At 42.4% G+C, this 17872-nt stretch overlaps 1 protein-coding gene across 2 annotated transcripts in view; it reads right to left on the bottom strand.

The window, feature by feature from the left end:
• TIC40 (hydroxyproline-rich glycoprotein family protein) overlaps positions 1 to 17872 on the bottom strand; it is a 285802-nt gene that overhangs the window by 167831 nt on the left and 100099 nt on the right. The gene's annotated exons all lie outside the window — the stretch shown is intronic.

Genomic DNA, 17872 nt, shown 5'->3' with positions numbered 1-17872 from the left:
CGTACGGCCCGGATCTCACACTAAGCTGCCTCTTCTGCTTGCCACCGACTCTGGAAATGCTCTTCCCGACATCTGCAAAATTCTTCTTCCACCGAAACTCTGAAACAACTTCCCGAATCTACAAATTGAACTGCCTATTAGAGGCTACTGCGTTGCCCCTACATCAGCCTCACTGTGACTCTTTTGCCTCTCTGTAAATGCACTCGCTGGATCTGGAAATCTTCCTCCAACCTCACTGTGCCTGCCCCTCACTCACTACTTCGATTTTTGGTTCTCTAGTAGTTGACTACTGCTACGGTGGAAATCGATTTGCCAAGAAATCGAACTATTGGTGTTCTCAAGTGTGTTGTCCAATTTCCCATCGACTTCCTCTTATAATCCACTTTTGGAGCACCAATGGCCAAGATTAAAACTTAATCGATGGCTAAGATCATCTTGGAATCGATTTGTGTGAGTTTCTAAATGATTCTCACCTTGACTTAATTAATATGGATTAATTAGCAAGTTTTCCTAAGTTTAGACTTAGGAAACATTAAAAAATTAGTTAATAATCTAATTAAGTCACTTCCAGTTGGAATTTCCAGAAACGATTTATGGGTCTTAGAGATCTCATGCATTCTAGCCTCTCCACCAAATTTTGTGGCTAGAACACATCTGATGCTACAAAACCTAACACTCCCTCTTAGCGAGAAATTTGTTCTAGTGCTGCAAACCCTACCACAACACCCTGTCTTTGTATCACCTCCTCTCACGCCCCTGATGTCTGGCCATACTGCCCACCAACCACAGCACAACTTTGATGTTGCATCTGTGTTGCTGCTGACACTGCCATACTATTGCCAACACTGCATCTACACTACAACTCCCTCTCATCCATTGTTGCTGCAATTGCAACTACTGCAACTAGAAAGCATCCAAAATTCTGAATCAATTGTGATCAGTGTGATGCATCTGTCTCCCAAGTCTCTGATTGCTACTAGCATCTACACTATCACTGAAGAATCTACGTTTCCAACTCTGCACTAAGCCACCTGCTCTGCTATCAACACTATACTGTGCACCTCAGCATCTAACTGCTACTAGTCTGCAACTGTCACTCTGGTTCTGACTACATCAACTGCCACTAATCCATCTTGCTACTGAATAGTGTGGGCCCTAGTCGCTAGGTAATGATCCATGAGGTGGACTCCTCAAGAACCTGCCTAATTTGTAGCTCTCTAGGGCTACAACTCCAAGTCATTATACCTCACTCTTGGAGGTATGGTTGCCAAAATCGCGAAATCTGATCTACTCATACTATTGCTACTAATGCTTCCGCATTGTTGCTGCAACTACTACAATAATGAATCTGATCTTCCCAGATCCTGAAGTACTCGCTTCCACAGGGATGCTCCCCCTGAAACTAGATTTTTTCAGAGTCTCGATCTCCCTTTGGGAAATCTCTTTGCTCCCTCCTGGATCTGATGCCCCACCATCTCCTTTCAAGCCTAGTCCCTGGCTGGGACCCTGCCTTTCTTTGCAACTCGCACTAGACAACTCATACTTCCTCTGGCACCTGTCTTCGGCAACTAGAAGTCGATCTGCTACCCAGATCTGCATTTTGGCTAACCTGCACGGCCTCCTATGGCAATCTTGTATGATCATCTCTCCAAAGTTGCAAAATCTTTGAAACTCAAAAACTAAAGAAAATAAACCAAAATCTCCCTCTTTCCCTCTGCTCGGCTGTTGGATCTGCTACACGCATAGTTTTAAAAAACTATCAGTCTGAACCAGAAATCGGTCAAATCGGCCGTTTCATTAGCCCTAGCCATCAAACTGGTTGAAAAACCAGGTTTTTTGAGCGACGCACCTGTTGTTTGGTCTGACCGGCCATAAACCGGTCAATTCCTTCATAAATCGGTCGGTCTATTGCCAAGCAAGCTACAGACCCCGAAAAATGCAATTTTGTGAGTTTTGATGTCATTTTGAGGGAAATTTGGAGTTGTTTCCCTCCAAAATCAACCCCTCTAAGAAAAGCATGCCACCCGTCTCATTTTCCTCACACATATCAACCCTAGCAACACTAGCAATCAATGGTAATGGTAAATTCTTAAAGTAAAAGTGACATTTCCCTTATTTTTCATTTTCATCCTTTTACTTAAATTTTTGACATTACCATGAAATGACTCAGGATGTTTGAGACTGGTTTCGACCTCATTGGATTACATATGGAGAAACTAGAATTTTAGAGTTCGCTCAAAATTCAATAGACTTAATGGTTTTCAGGATTTCATGGTTTGGGGGTTTGCAATGTTTCCATTTGATTCTATCATGCATGAGGGTATGAGATTGGCATTTGATCAAGAGAACGAAGCCCTTTAAGAACCTTGATGTTGGTGGCATTGATTTTTTAACTTTGTGGATGTTGGTGGTATTGATTGTTGAACTCCTCTACCGTGGCCTTCACTCAAAGGAAAATAATTGGTTAGAGATGCTAATCATTTTCTACCACATTATAAGGCTGAGGAGATGAACCCTTCACTCAAACCAAAATCACTAGTTAGGCATGTTAAACTTTTTCAATTTCTATCTTATTATAAGGTTGAGTTATCCAAGTCTGAAGACTTTGAGCGAGATGATGTTTGTGAATCTCTTGTTGATGATCCCATTTTTAGTAGCGTTGAATCAATGATGAGTTTCATGAGTGATCATGTTGATCAGTGATTTGTAGTGATGCCTATTTCTGTTGCTACTACTACCACTACTGCTAAGGTTGCAGAGGAGTTTTAAGAGTCCTCAAACACTCGGCCAGATTATTTATGTAGCTCATGTTGATGATCCCTTGTCTAGTAGTGGTGATGAGATTGATCATGATGAGGAGTGATCATGTTGATCACTAATATGTAGACTTGTAGTAGGCCACTGACCCCATAGCTTATAACATTATTTTTGGACTCTAGAGGCCATTTAGAGCCACATTGATTATGTATTATGTTGTTGATATGTATTGCACTCGTTGCCAATTTGATAAATTCACCTTAACCTGGTATATAGATGAGCAAACTTTGCATATTTTATCTCTATTGGTTTGGAATCTTAAAAATAGTTGTTTTCATTAAAAACTAATTATATCATGTATTTTTTTAAAGACTAGTTCATTGAGATCTGACCAGTCCCAGTTTGACCAGTTCCGATTTGAAACCTTGTTTGATAGGTGGACCGGTTCTGGTTTTTAAAAATATGGCTACACGCACTCCCTTCTGGAGTGAGGAAATCTACTCACAGCTACTGTCGATCCGCAACTGGAAAATCGAACTTCTGAATCTCGAAGTTCCCCAAGAGAAATCCTCCCTCTGATGTGTATACTTTTCTCTTCCACTCGACGTTGATTCTACTGCTACAAAACCCTCTACGTCCAACCAAGGAATCTACTCAGCGAAAATTTGAGTTGTTACTGCTCCCTCTGACTATTGGAATCACAATCCTGGGCAACTTGACTTTTCTGCCAATCTGCAACTGAAAAATTGAATTTTCGCCCCAGTAATTAGGCCTGCCTATTAATGAACTGCGCAGCCTCTAGGAATTTTGGCCTGATGCTCCCTCTGAGTAGCGAAATTCTCTCCTTCGCTTCTGAGCTTCCCGGTTGATCACCACGCTCTAATACCAAGTGAAAATTCCTAAAGCGAAATCCTATTGCAGCAACTGTTATTATTTCTTCTAACTGATAAATTAATTATTCAGTTTATTGTGATAAACAAATTCCTTTTAAGTGTAACACTCATCATGATGACTAGTGGCGCGTCTGCACTTCCTCAGCAGTGACACTGAATTCAGCTAGGGTTTCCTTCACCTGCAACTTCTGAAGGGGGCTCTGGACAGGTGCTCCTTCCTCGCTCTGCGAGAGACTCGAAGACATAATTATTCTCTTTTTTGGCACCTTCTGGCACTTGGCGTCGGGTTCGGTTTCGATTCTCTTCTGCCCATCACTTTCTATCGACGAGTATGGAGGACTCGATAGACTATACGGATGACCCGTATGATTCTGTGCCCATCTGGAATACTACTCCTTCTCCCTTGTCATTCGCTTCGCTATCTGCTCTCTCTGTTACATCTGACAGTAACACTAGGGTCAGCTTTCCATCCTACCCTACCTACCCTAGCTCCTCGCGATCGGTCATCTCCTCGTCTGCAGAATCGATTCCCTGCTCGGGTTCTGATTACCCTCCCCCTTCTCTGGCATCCCTACACTTCCTGGAAACTTGTTTGGACCCAACTACCCCTTCTTATCCTTCGGGAAATGTTACTTTCCCCTCTATTGGCTTCCCTCTCAACTCTCCTTCAGAGCTGGGTCATCTGTTCCCTTCCTCGGTGCCCCCTATCGGACCTCCTCTATCTCATCCTGCACCCTCATCCCATCAGGTTACTGCTCCCCTCTCTTCTGGTTGCTTCGAAGGCCCTTCTATTGGCCCATCTACATGCGGTTTTGATCCTAGGGTTGATGATGTTCAAGATTTCCCCCCCAAGCCCTCCTCCGCTCCTCAAGCAGACAAATCCTCCAATTCCGCAAAGAAGTCTATGTGCGTAAAACCAGGAACAAGGGCATTTCTCTCTGCTTTGGGGAAGGGCTTCAGATGGGGGATGTTATTGATAATGCGAACAAGGTTTTGGTCAGGAGAGTTCGTGGTCGCACTTACTCCACAGCGAGATTACAACAATGGGTCAAGGAAATATGGGGGCAGGTACTCTAAAAACTACCATCGGTCACTACTCTCTCTCGCGCGGGTGGTTAGCTCTCTGATTCCAGCGTGTGGATTATACATCTTAAGTGCTCTCAACATATTGGCGCATAGAATTGGCTCTTGTCCTTCTCAAGTGGTGGAGTCCTATGTTTGACCTGGAACGTGAACAATTGGGGGCTAGACCCATCTGGGTTCGCCTACCGGGTCTGCCACTTCACTTCTGGTCTGAAGACATCTTCATCCGCATCAGAAATGCTCTCAGAACCTATCTGGATTACGACAAATCTTATATTGTTTCAGGCAATATGTCGTTGGTCCGCATTCTGGTCCATCTAGACACTAGGGAGGGTTTGGAGGAGCAAATTACTTTACTTTGGAAGCATTTTACCCGTATCGAGATACTTGACTATGAAGGGGTGCCCTTCAGATGCAGACGTTGTCATAAGGTGGGCCACTTATACAAGCAATGTCCGCTAGTTCGATCATCCTCCTCCCCGAAAAATGCCCCTAAGAGCATCGGATTAGCAAACCAGACTGGGTTTCAAGACAAGCGGATGCCCAAAGCACCTAGCAATCAGAGAAAGGCAAAGGTCCGAGAGAAAAGGAATGTGATTGCACCAATTCGCCCTCCCTCACCTCCTCTCACCAGGTCTCATGCAGCGGCTGCAACAACGCTCTCATCGGGGAACGCAAAGAGGTTTCCGACCGATTATCCAAGGAGGCCTCAATCCAGCCTAGGGGTCTATCGCTGATTCAAGTGTAGGGGGGACCGAACTTCTACCAGTATTTCCATCGCCCATACATTGATCAAAGGATTCAGTGGGCAGACAGACCCTAATTTCATGGTTTTTTATTCACAGACAGAGTTTTTCTTCCAATACAGCTTTTTTATGTACATATCTATATCTGACTTGTAATTATGTAATTATTACCAGACTTCCCTACGGGGTTTTTTGTATAAGAACATCTGAAGGTGGACTGCCACACTTTACTGCATATGCTTCTTAAAGCATCTACAATATGTAATTTTCAACTTATTAATGAAAATTACAATTTTTCCTTGGGGAAAAAGAAATTATTCAGTTTATTGCTACGGCAACATCCAAATAAACACACTGCAACCTTCACAAATAAAACTGCGGAAGATAAATAGCGCTAGAACTGAAGAAATACTAGCACATACACATAAAAATAAACATCGTTGTTTTTGGCAAAAGTCCCTAGAAAAACCCAATTCGGGGAAACCAGTGCAGCATCTGAGGGTTTTTATTTTTATGCAGTAGTGAGAAATTCTGAGTACAATCTAGATGTCGAAATCTAGCAATGCTACAGAGAAAAATATTGGCAAAAATCTAGTGAGGAATTTTCCTCACACCACATACAAACCTGGCACTGAAAACTGGCCTCTGAAACCCTCTACACCTTGCCCTGCGTCACCCTCTACGTAGGCTCTACATAGGCACAAAATCATACAACCTGGGTCTCACACTGCGTTGCCTCTTCTACTTACCACTGACTCTGGAAACGTTCTTCCTAGCCTCTACGAAATTCTTCTACCACCGGAACTCTGAAATGACTTCCCGAATCTACAAATCGAACTACTTATTAAAGGCTACTACAATGCCCATGCGTCAGCCTCACTATGGCTCTTCTTCCTCTTTGCAAATGCACTCGCTAGATCTAGAAATCTTCCTCCAGCCTCATTGTCCCTGCCCCTCACTCACTGCTTCGATTTCTGGTTCTCCAGCAACTTGTTGGCATTATGATATAAGTGTTGTCCTTGATGGCAACTCACTCAGAGGTTGATACAGGTGATGGTAACTCAATCAGAGGACAGATCTTAGTACAGCAGATCAAGAGAGAGATATACGCAGGTTCATTGTGACAAAGTCGCGTATACACGCGGGTTAGACGTTCCGAAGACGCGTATGTGTATACATGCACTTTCATGCAAGGAAAGTCGCGTACATGTGGGAGAACTTATGTTTTGGTCCGTGGTATTTAGTCCTTGGTATTTGAACCTATGGTTGTGGACCATGGTATCTCGTCTAAAGTGTTGATCCCAAGTAATTGGGTCCATGGTATTGTTTCTACATGGTTTTTGACCATGGTATTGAGAGAAGCATAAACCTATATAAGGAGAAGATGATTAGGCAAAGGATGTGGAGCAAGGAATGGATGTTTGATGAAGTATGAAGATCTAGTATGCTGGTTACGGGTTTGTGATGCTTGGCTCAAGTTGGAAATGACAGCGAAGGTATAAGTAATTATCTTTAGATCTGTACGCGGGTTGTCTCTGGTGAAAGCGCGTATACACACGGTTTTGATATAGTCAAGTAGCGTATGCATTATGAGATTTGGAGTTTCAGGTTGCTGTTGGTTCTAGTGGTTGTTGCAGAGTTCTGGGCTCTGGTCTGTGTTCTGGTAACTGTGTTTTGATGACAAGGTTTCAGTGATTCAGTATTGGGTGATTTATGATACAGGTATAAGTTGATGATTGTATTGCAGCAGTGATTGTTTTGTACTTATGGATCCAGTCTGAAAATTTATGAAACGTGGTCCCTGGAAGAAAAGAGGGTTGTAGCCCTCTGCAGGTTGCAGCCTGCGTGCTGGTAAAGGACTGCACCAGTACATTGTAAAAGAAGTTTCTTATTAAAAGAAGATAGAAACACATTGCAGCATGTGGTTTTCACCCACATTGGGTTTCCACCTTATATCGTGGTGTTCATGTGTGCTCTTTATGTGTGATGATCTGTTCTGTTTACTGTTCATATGGTTAATAATGTTCTGATGCATTCCCTAAAGATGAACTAACTAAATCATAAAATTTACTAGATGTACGCTAGTTGCTTTTAACACAGTCGCATATATACGTGGATATCTTTAACTGAAGTAGTGTATATGAATCAGAATATGAAAATGAAAAAGTGTTTGAATTGCTAATACTGATTCACCCCCCCCCTCTCAGTATTATTTCCAACAATTGGAATCAGAGCAGGTCCTTTAGAAGAAGCTTGATCGCTTGAAGGAAAGATCCATCAGAATGGCCAATCTAGAAAGAGAGGCATCCATCAGGCCACCAATCTTTGACGGGAACAACTTTACCCACTGGAAGATAAGAACCACGGCATATCTACAATCGCTTGGAGCAGAAGTTTGGGGAATCGTGGAAGGAGGATACACATACCCATCAGCGATTCCTACAGATACAACAGAGAGAAAGCAATATGAACTCAATGCCAAAGTTGTTACTGTCTTATTGGGAAGTTTGACATAATCAGAATTTATGGGTCATGCATTTCAAATCAGCTAAGGAAATATGGGACAAAATCATTCTAAGCTATGAAAGAGATGAACAGGTAAAAAGAGCAAAGCTTCAAACTCTCAGAATCCGGTATGAAAATCTTAAGATGCATAGTAATGAAAGCATAGCTAATTACTTCATGCGTATAGATGAGATTGTAAATTGTATGAGGAATCTGGGTGAAGAATTTAAGGAAGTTGTCTTAGTTGAAAAGGTTTTGAGATCCCTGTCTGCTAAATTTGATTCCAAAGTGTCTGCCATAGAATAAAAGGAGGATCTGCAAAAAATCACCATGTCGCAGCTTCACGGAATCTTAACTGCTTTTGAGATGAGAAAAGATGGACCATCAGAAGCCGCATTCGAAGCATTAGGATACATGTCAGAAGAAGAAGATGAGGTAAATTTTGTCAACAATCTTGAACGGGGAACTGGACGGTTCAAAGGTAAGTTACCTTTCAAATGCTTTTCATGTGGTAGAGTTGGTCACTACGCTACTAGATGCCCTCATAACAAAGGAAAGATGTCTGAAGAAGGTAATAGAAGCTATTATACCCATGTTAAAAGTAATGACTCATTCAATGGTATTGAAGACATTAGAAGTCTCATGGCATATGAAAAGAAGGATGCAGAAACTGAAGAGATTACCAGATTAAACGAACAATTGGAGTCAATAACCAGGGTAAGGGAGCAATTGCAGGATATAGTAAAAGATCAGAGCATAACAATTCAGAGACTTGAATCGAAGATCCTCTCTCTAAAAGAAGACCTTGAAAAATCAAAGAAGCAGAATAAGAAGTCCAAAAGCTCTTGAAGAACAAGAACAAGAAGTGATCGAATTAAGGCAACATGTGGAAGAAGGAAGAAAAGCTGAAGAAAACATAAGGAAGCAGTCTCTGGAAAAGGAAGAACAACCTCGGGTTGAGGTAAATATCTTAAAAGGTAAATTAGAAGAAAAGGATAAATTGTTACAATTTCAAGATAGTACTAAGATCTTGGATGACATTCTTGGTAGTCAAAGATCCCCTACTATCAAAACTGGTCTTGGATTTTATGAATCTGTTGAAGGTGAATCTAGCTCACAAGGTGAGGCAAGGAACTCTAATGAGATGCTCAACAAGGAACAACCAAGGAAAGAAATTCCTCAAAGAAAATCCTTTGCTCCTAACTATGGAAGTGATAGACGATTATTTCCTCCATTGAATAATATTGAATGTTATGTATGTCATAATCTTGGACATGTTGCAGCCAAATGTAGAAGTAGAATGGTTCAAGACCATCACACAAGATCATCACATTTCAGAGGATATTGTTTTGCCTGCAATGTGTTTGGACACAAAGCAATTGATTGCAATAGAAGGAACATGAAATATGTAAGATGCTATACATGCAACAAGCTTGGACATAAAGCAAGGGAATGCAGGAGCAAATTTCAAAATTCAAAGCAAGAGGACCATACATCATCACCGTTCCAGGAATTGAAGAAGACAGAATTAGAGACAGAAAGGTGTGACATAACAGACACAGGGGAAACTGAAAGTGAAGACCTTCAGTATTCCATCTTGCATACACTGATATAATGAAGATAAGTCGCGTATATACGCGAGTTAGAGGCTGCAGAGTCGCGTATATGGAGTTCAGAAGAAAAGGCAGCAGAACAGACTCAGGAAATGGTTCGGTCATGATATGTAATGGTTGGCACAGGCTCAGGGGGAGCATATACTTCAAATAATGCATTGTTGGCATTATGGTTAGAAGTCGTTGATGAAGTTTATGAAGCTAAAAGATACATCTTGCTGTTTGATCAAAGGAATGGTATTGCAGGTTTGGATGCTGATGCTTATGGTGCAGATCATATATGATGTATGATAGTGGCTAATGACTATCATGGTCTTGAATGGATTGCTGGTCTTTGAACTTGCATCTGCTCAGGGGGAGCATGGATGGATTGATACAACTTGGCATATACAAAGGGGGAGCCCAATCAGAGATTTCAACAGGTACTCAGGGGGAGTATGGACAGCAGAGGGAAAGAACTTCTTGGTCTGCCCTTTGCCCTTGATGTCAAAGGGGGAGAGTGACTTGGTGTGGTGGTTGCCATCAAGTCCAAAGGGGGAGATTGTTGGCATTATGATATAAGTGTTGTCCTTGATGGCAACTCACTCAGAGGTTGATACAGGTGATGGTAACTCAATCAGAGGACAGATCTTAGTACAGCAGGTCAAGAGAGAGATATACGCAGGTTCATTGTGACAAAGCCGCGTATACACGCGGGTTAGACGTTCCGAAGACGCGTATGCGTATACACGCACTTTCACGCAAGGAAAAGCACGTACATGTGGGAGAACTTATGTTTTGGTCTGTGGTATTTAGTCCTTGGTATTTGAACCTATGGTTGTGGACCATGGTATCTCGTCTAAAGTGTTGATCCCAAGTATTGGGTCCATGGTATTGTTTCTACATGGTTTTGGACCATGGTATTGAGAGAAGCCTAAACCTATATAAGGAGAAGATCATTAGGCAAAGGATGTGGAGCAAGGAATGGATGTCTAATGAAGTATGAAGATCTAGTATGCTGGTTACGGGTTTGTGATGCTTGGCTCAAGTTGGAAATGACAGCGAAGGTATAAGTAATTATCTTTAGATCTGTACGTGGGTTGTCTCTAGTAAAAGCGCATATAGACGCGGTTTTGATATAGTCAAGTAGCGTATGCATTATGAGATTTGGAGTTTCAGGTTGCTGTTGGTTCTAGTGGTTGTTGTAGAGTTCTGGGCTCTGGTCTGTGTTCTGGAAATGTGTTTTGATGACAGCGTTTCAGTGATTCAGTATTGGGTGATTTATGATACATGTATAAGTTGATGATTGTATTGTAGCAGTGATTGTTTTGTACTTATGGATCCAGTCTGAAAATTTATGAAACGTGGTCCCTGGAAGAAAAGAGGGTTGTAGCCCTATGCAGGTTGCAGCCTGCGTCCTGGTAAAGGACTGCACTAGTACATTGTAAAAGAAGTTTCTTATTAAAAGAAGATAGAAACACATTGCAGCAAGTGGTTTTCACCCACATTAGGTTTCCACCTTATATCATAGTGTTCATGTGTGCTCTTTATGTGTGATGATCTGTTCTGTTTACTGTTCATATGGTTAATGATGTTCTGATGCATTCCCTGAAGATGAACTAACTAATTCATAAAGTTTACTGGATGTACGCTAGTTGCTTTTAACACAATCGCGTATATACGCGGATATCCTTAACTGAAGTAGCGTATATGAATCAGAATATGAAAATGAAAAAGTGTTTGAATTGCTAATACTGATTCACCCCCCCCCCTCAGTATTATTTCCAACACAACTAACTCCTGCTACTCTAGAAATCGATCTGCCAAGAAATCGAACTGCTGGTGTTCTCAAGTGTGTTCTCCAAGTGCCCATCGAATTTCTCTTATAATCCATTGTTGGAGCACCAATGGCCAAGATTAAAACTTAATCGATGGCTAGGATCATCTTGGAATCGATCAGTGTGAGTTTCTAGATGATTCTCGCCTTGACTTAATTAACATTGATTAATTAACCAAATTTCCTAAGTTTAGACCTTTTTTTTAACATAGTCGATTGCTGGTTATATTCCAAAAAGATTTGGGAGACTAAGCTCCTGAATTACATGATCGAAGCTCATAGGCTGAGCTTGGAGACGGATTGAGTTACAAAATTCCCCTAAGCTATTGTCATTTCTGACTTGAAGGAAACAAATACAAGTGTAGATTTTGACAAACTGAAATAAAAGAAGACAGAATTTGCAATACATCCTAGTCTATATTGATGTGGCTAATCTGGCGAGCCGTTGACTCATCCAGTTTACTGTCCCCTTCGGCGTTCTTGAAGCTGGATGAGCTAGTGCTAGGTGCATTACGTTTCTCCAGCATGTATTTGAGAATTTCAATTGACTCTTGAGCGTGGGCGCACCGATTGGATAGATCATTGAACTGCTCCTGTAGGGAGGAGACCCTATGGAGAAAAAGATTAAGATCAGCTTCATATTTTTCGTTGGTCATCCGAGCGTTTGAGTCAATTTTCGCATCCAGGATTCTTTGGTGCGCTCTGATCTGCTCCAGCTCTGCCTGGAGGTCTGCACAATGTAAACAATCTTCACTCCAAGCCATCTTTGATTCCTTAGTACTATCCTATTGCTGCATGGGGAGCAAGGACCTACTACGACGAGTAGGAACTGCTCCAGCTATTAAAACAATGATGGAGTCGGGACTATTGTTAAGTAGAGAAACAGGGGAGGGGGAGAGAAAGACTTTTAAGGGAAAGAGAGGAGTGCGAGGAAGATTTCCACTACAGGGGGCACAAAAAGAGGGAGCTGATGAGCAGCTAGAAAAGAGGGAGATAGCAGAGGCAACAAAGAACTTACTAATGGACAAAAGACAAAACTTAAGCACAGGAGTTTCGGTCCTCAACTGCTGATTTCTATAATGCAAGTGGGGGAGCGATATAACAAAATGCGAATTGATGATTAACAGAGTAGAAAGCAATGACCAGCGACAATCAGGAAGTGCGGAATCTACGATTAGAGCGAAGAAGGGATCGAGACAAACAACGATCAGTAAAACAGGGAGGCAGAGGTGATTATTCAGGGATGAAGAATGAAAGCAAGAGGGACTGGCACTGCAGGAGGCACTAGAAGCAAGAGCTGAGGAGCAGTTGTGAAAGAGGAAGATCTCAGAGGTTACAGAAAACTCTCTGTTAAACAAGAGCGCAGGGAAATGAGGCCTTAGCATCCTAATACTGAGATGCGGAAGGGAAAGAGGATTTATGGGGAGCGGGCCACAAGAGGGGAAGGACAAGTTCACGCGGTGAAGGGGGGAGGGATCACGAAGATCACGAGGGCGACCAGATATCGAGAGAGCAGAGAAGGCTGCAGGATTAAGAGGCAAGAAATTCGATGGCAGTGAATTGACAGCATCGAGATTGTATTGGATCTTGTCAGGATACTCCTTGAAGTTACTGCAGGGGTCAAATTTGGGAGGATTGTCACAAATCATGAGAAAAATCAGGGAAGGTGTTGATAATGATCCACATTGTTGCAAAGGATATTCCCTTTAGATCTACTGCACGCTTGGCTGGCAAATTTATCTGCTTCTTTGTTGATGGCGCGGAGAATATGGAAGAAGCGAAGGTCCCAATTTTGGCGGATTAAGGCTTGACATCTGCTTATAGTTTGTTGAATGAAAATATTGGAGGCTTTACGCTTGTTGTTCATAAGGCTGATAATGACAGCAGAGTCTCCAAAAACCATCGCATTCCTGATACCAAGTTTTTGGAGCTGGATAAGGCCTTGATAGAGTGCCAGCGCTTCTGCTCTGTTATTAGATAGATTTCCCAATCCCCACTCAAAGGATACTATGGGATCTCCATTGGGGTTATAAATTACTCCCCCTGCCCCTGCCACTCCCGGATTTGATTTGGAGGCTCCATCAAAGAAGAGGGAGTGAGAGTTGCTGTTCCGAAGCCATTCTGTAAATTCATCCTGTTTAACTCTGATTTTCCAACTGTGACTGGGAATGCTGGAATGATTGTTGTAGATGTTTGCTGTTGGAAGGCCCCTGTTGTTGTCTATCAAGCTGCTGATAAAGTCTCTTTCTTCTACACAAAGGCTGGCAGTATCAATTTTCTTTGTGTTCTTAGCAGCAATGGTTTCTATCGCTAGACTTTTAGCTTTGCTGCATAATTGCCTGGTGAAGGTCTCCTGATCTCTAAAAATCTTGTGATTCCTAGCGAGCCAGATTTTCCATAGGAGGGCATAGGGGAGAGCATCCCACACCCTCTTAGCGATGTTGTTTTTCTTGTGCTGCCAGGGGTAGCTCTTCTTCCATTTGTTTAAGATCTCACCAATAGAATACTGAGAGTTCCAAGTGAGAGGGCCAGTAGGGGAGATACCATTCCAACAAGAGATTGCAAAGGGGCATGAAATGAATAGGTGTTGGACAGTTTCTTCTGCCCCTTGACAATTTGGGCATCGGGAGGGCCCAACTATACCCCTCTTTTGCAAATTGTCTGAGGTAAGGATTTTCCCTTTTAGGAGGGTCCATATGAAAAATTTTACTTTGGGGATGGCCTCAGACTTCCAAACAGTTTTCCAATACATCCAAGGAGGAGCAGGATGGTCCCTACTGCACAAATAATGATGGCCAGCTTGAATTGAGTAACTAGAACCTGTGGGGTCCCATCGGAAGCCATCAATGCCATTTTTAATGATTGGAGCAATGTTGTGAAGATGGATCTGAAGACTGTCAATGCTCTCTTTGAGGTTTCTAGGGATGGGAGGGAAGCTCCATCCCTTCCATGCCTGTGTATTTATGTCCCATTGTGAAATTTGATCCAAATAATATATTCCTTTGTTGTGAAGGAAGAGGAGAATTTGATCCATACCTAGCTGGCTGCTAATTGGTTGGTTCCCCATAATCTTGTCTGCTCCAATGTTGATTTTGCTGCCACCTTTGGGAACCTTAGAGATATTTTGTGCCATGAAGGGGATAACTTTTTTGCAAAGTTTCCAAACTCTTGTGCTGCTTCTGGCGGGTATTTCGCTTTCTAGAAGCTGCTGCCTTGGGCTGCTGAGATATTTGGCTTCAAGAACTCTTTTCCACCAAGCTTGTTGTTCATCAATTAATCTCCATACTATCTTGCCTCCAAAGGCTAAGTTTGTAAGCTTAGGAGATCTGATTCCAAGTCCTCCTCTTTCCTGGCATTGGATAACTTGCTTCCAGCTTACCAAGTTAAATTTTTTCTTATCATTTTTCCCTCCTTGCCAGAGGAAATGCCTGAGGATACTTTCCATTTTGTGGTGAAAAGTGGTTGGGGCCTGTATAAGGGTGAACTGATAAAGAGGGAGAGAAGAGAGACCAGATTTGAGGAGAACCAATCGACCTGCCGGATTAAGCCAAGTGGATCCCCATTGTTGAACTTTTCTTTTTAATTTATCAAGAGTTGTATCCCAGATTTCAGCTTTTGTGGGTCTTATACTCACTGGCATTACCAAATCGCTTAGTTTGCAAGGCACCCCAAAGATGCTGGCTATGTTTTGAAGTGTTTGGGCTGAGGCATGCCAGCGATATATGCAACTTTTTAGATGATTTATCATGCCTCCAGAATATCTCATGTATTTGTCCAAAAGAGCTTTGAATCTTCGAGCTATAATTGCAGACGCTCCTCCTATTAACAAGGTGTCATCAGCAAATTGGGAATGGTTGATGTTTTTGACTCCATCTTCATATTTGATGCCAGTGATGAGACCAGCCCGCCGCTTGTGATCAAGGGCACAACTAAAGGATTCAGCCATCAGGATAAATAGGTAGGGGGAAAGAGGACATCCTTGCCTCAGTCCTCTTGAAGATTGAAAAGCAGGTCCAGGCCTGCCATTAACAAGGGGGGCTATCCAAGGTCCAGTGATGCAAGCTCTAATGAGGTCAAGAAATGGAGTAGCAAAGCCCATTTTTTGAAGAACGGCAAACATAAAAGAATGTTTGACCCTATCAAAGGCATTCGCCAAATCTAACTTCAGGATGAATCCCTTTTCGTTCCTAGTATGGCTAGAGTGAATAGCTTCTTGAACTAGGAGGATGGAGTCTGATATTTGCCTATTTGCCATGAAACCACCTTGATTTTTAGATATGATCATTGGCAGCAAAGGCTTAAGGTGGGCTGCAAGGATTTTAGTAAAGATTTTATAAGAGGAATTGCAAAGGGATATGGGGTGGAAACGAGAGAAGTTGGAGGGTCAGTTCTCCTTGGGTATGAGAGCTAGATGGGTTGAGTTTGTATAACCTCCCATTTTATTTTTCCGTTGAATCCATTTCACTAATTTGATGAGGTCTTTTTTAACAGTTTCCCAATGCTCTCTATAGAAGCAGATTGGGAAGCCATCTGGTCCTGGTGCTTTGTCTGGCTGGAGGGCCCAGATGGCTCCTTTGATTTCTTCTTCCTCTATCTCTTTGTTCAGGCTTTCATTTATTTCTGCAGTGATCTTATTTGGCAGATGCTGTAAAAGGTCTGCATAGTCTTCTTCTTCTCCTTTTTCAGTTAGGAGTTCTTTATAGTGTTCTGAAGCGGCTTGTTTGATGGCAGCTTGACTGTTTTGTTGATTGCCTTTACTATCTATGATAGATGTTATGTTATTTCTGATTTTTCGAACTGTGGCTTGCTTGTGGAAGAAAGTCGTGTTTCTGTCCCCGCCCTTCAACCATAGTTGTCTCGATTTAATCCGCCATTTCTATTCCTCTTCTCTTCTGATGCTATAAAGTTGGTTGTAGAGGTTTTCTTCCTGATTTTTATCTACCTGTTGGTATTCTCGCTTTTCCATTGTGTGATGGAGTTCTTCGATCTTAGCTTTTGCTTCTCTTTTCTTCGTTTCCGGCTCTTTGTAGTGGGTTTTTGCCCAATCCTTAAGAGCATGTTTTACATTTCTGAGTTTGCTTTCCCAAATGAAACTTGGAGAACCTTCAATGTGTTGTCGCCAGGTTTGCTGAATCAGTTCTTTGGCTGCTGCAATGTCATTCCATAGAGAACTGTATTTGAAGGGAAGAGGGCCCAGAGGGCAATGGGATTCGAGGGTCAATGTGGTGGGATAATGGTCTGAGGCTGCGAAGGGTAGAATGGAGGCATGAACAGCAGAGAAGGTGGATAGAAGGGTTACATTCACCAGAATTCGATCTAGTCTTTCCATAATATTGCTTTTCCCCAACCTACGATTACTCCAGGTGAATTTGCGATTCTTTGGAATTACATCTACAAGATCACCATATTGCATTATATTCTCCAGTTGATTTCTAAAAGGATCTGGGGAGAAGCTGCCTCCTCGTTTTTCATTAGCATGCAAAATGAGGTTTAAATCTCCTCCTAAAATGATGTTGCTATTATCTTCTTCCGCTATATTTGTGCTGAGAGAGTCCCAGCATTGCTCCTTATCTCTATAATGATTAGGAGCATAGACATTGTAGATGACTAGCTGTTGGTTGCTCAAGTTGTTCTTCAAGACAATCTTTATCCAGTGCTGATTCACTGTTTCTGTTGTGTTGCTCCAATTAGCTTGATGCCAGAGCATAGCAATTCCTCCAGAGGCTCCTCTAGAATCACAAACACTTCCTTTGTACTGCTTATGTTGTGCAATAATTTTGTTCATTTCTAGTTGTCCCTGCTTTGTTTCTTGAACTAAAACAATATCTGGTTTCTCTTGATTTATTAGGTCTTTTAAGGCATTTGCTTTGGAGGGGTGCCCTAGTCCCCTACTATTCCATGAGAGGACTTTCATCATTTCAAATGAAGGTTGCGAGGAGTTGCTCTCCCTCCCTGGTCCTTGTTTACTAAGTCCTTATCAATTTGTCCTAAGATATAGGACTCTATGGGGTTCTAGATACCCATTGCTATATCTTTCTGGGCATTTTCATCTCTGTGTTGTTTTGCTGATTTTCTTCCGGGCTTCTTTTGATTGTCAAGTGTAGCACCATGCTCCTTAGAGTTGCTTCTGGTGATTCTGGGAGGGGGAGGTTCAGGTGGGAAGGAGGAAGAGATGATCAGAGGGAGGGGGGATTCTGAAGGATCGGATTGGATCGCGGGAGTGGGAGTATCCTCAGGAGGGGAGAGGATGTGGAAGGGGTTGGAGGAAGGAGAGGAGGGTTGAGGATCAGGCTGGCGATCAGGGTTGAGAGAAGGGAGGGATGAGGAGGATGGAGGATTGGGGGGAGGACGAGAAGAAGGACCAGCTTCAGGATTTGGTTTGGGGTTAGGGGCAGCTTTCTTTTTTTTTACTGTTTCCCATTGCTCTTCTTGCGGAGTGTTTTCAACATCAAGTAGTTT

Source organism: Pinus tabuliformis, chromosome 3_2 (assembly GCF_031772625.1).
Source record: "Pinus tabuliformis cultivar Carrire ecotype Pingquan chromosome 3_2, CPIR1, whole genome shotgun sequence".
NCBI classification, from domain to species: domain Eukaryota; kingdom Viridiplantae; phylum Streptophyta; class Pinopsida; order Pinales; family Pinaceae; genus Pinus; species Pinus tabuliformis.
The sequence above is the reverse complement of the archived record's forward strand: the minus strand, read 5'-3'. Positions and strand labels throughout refer to the sequence as shown.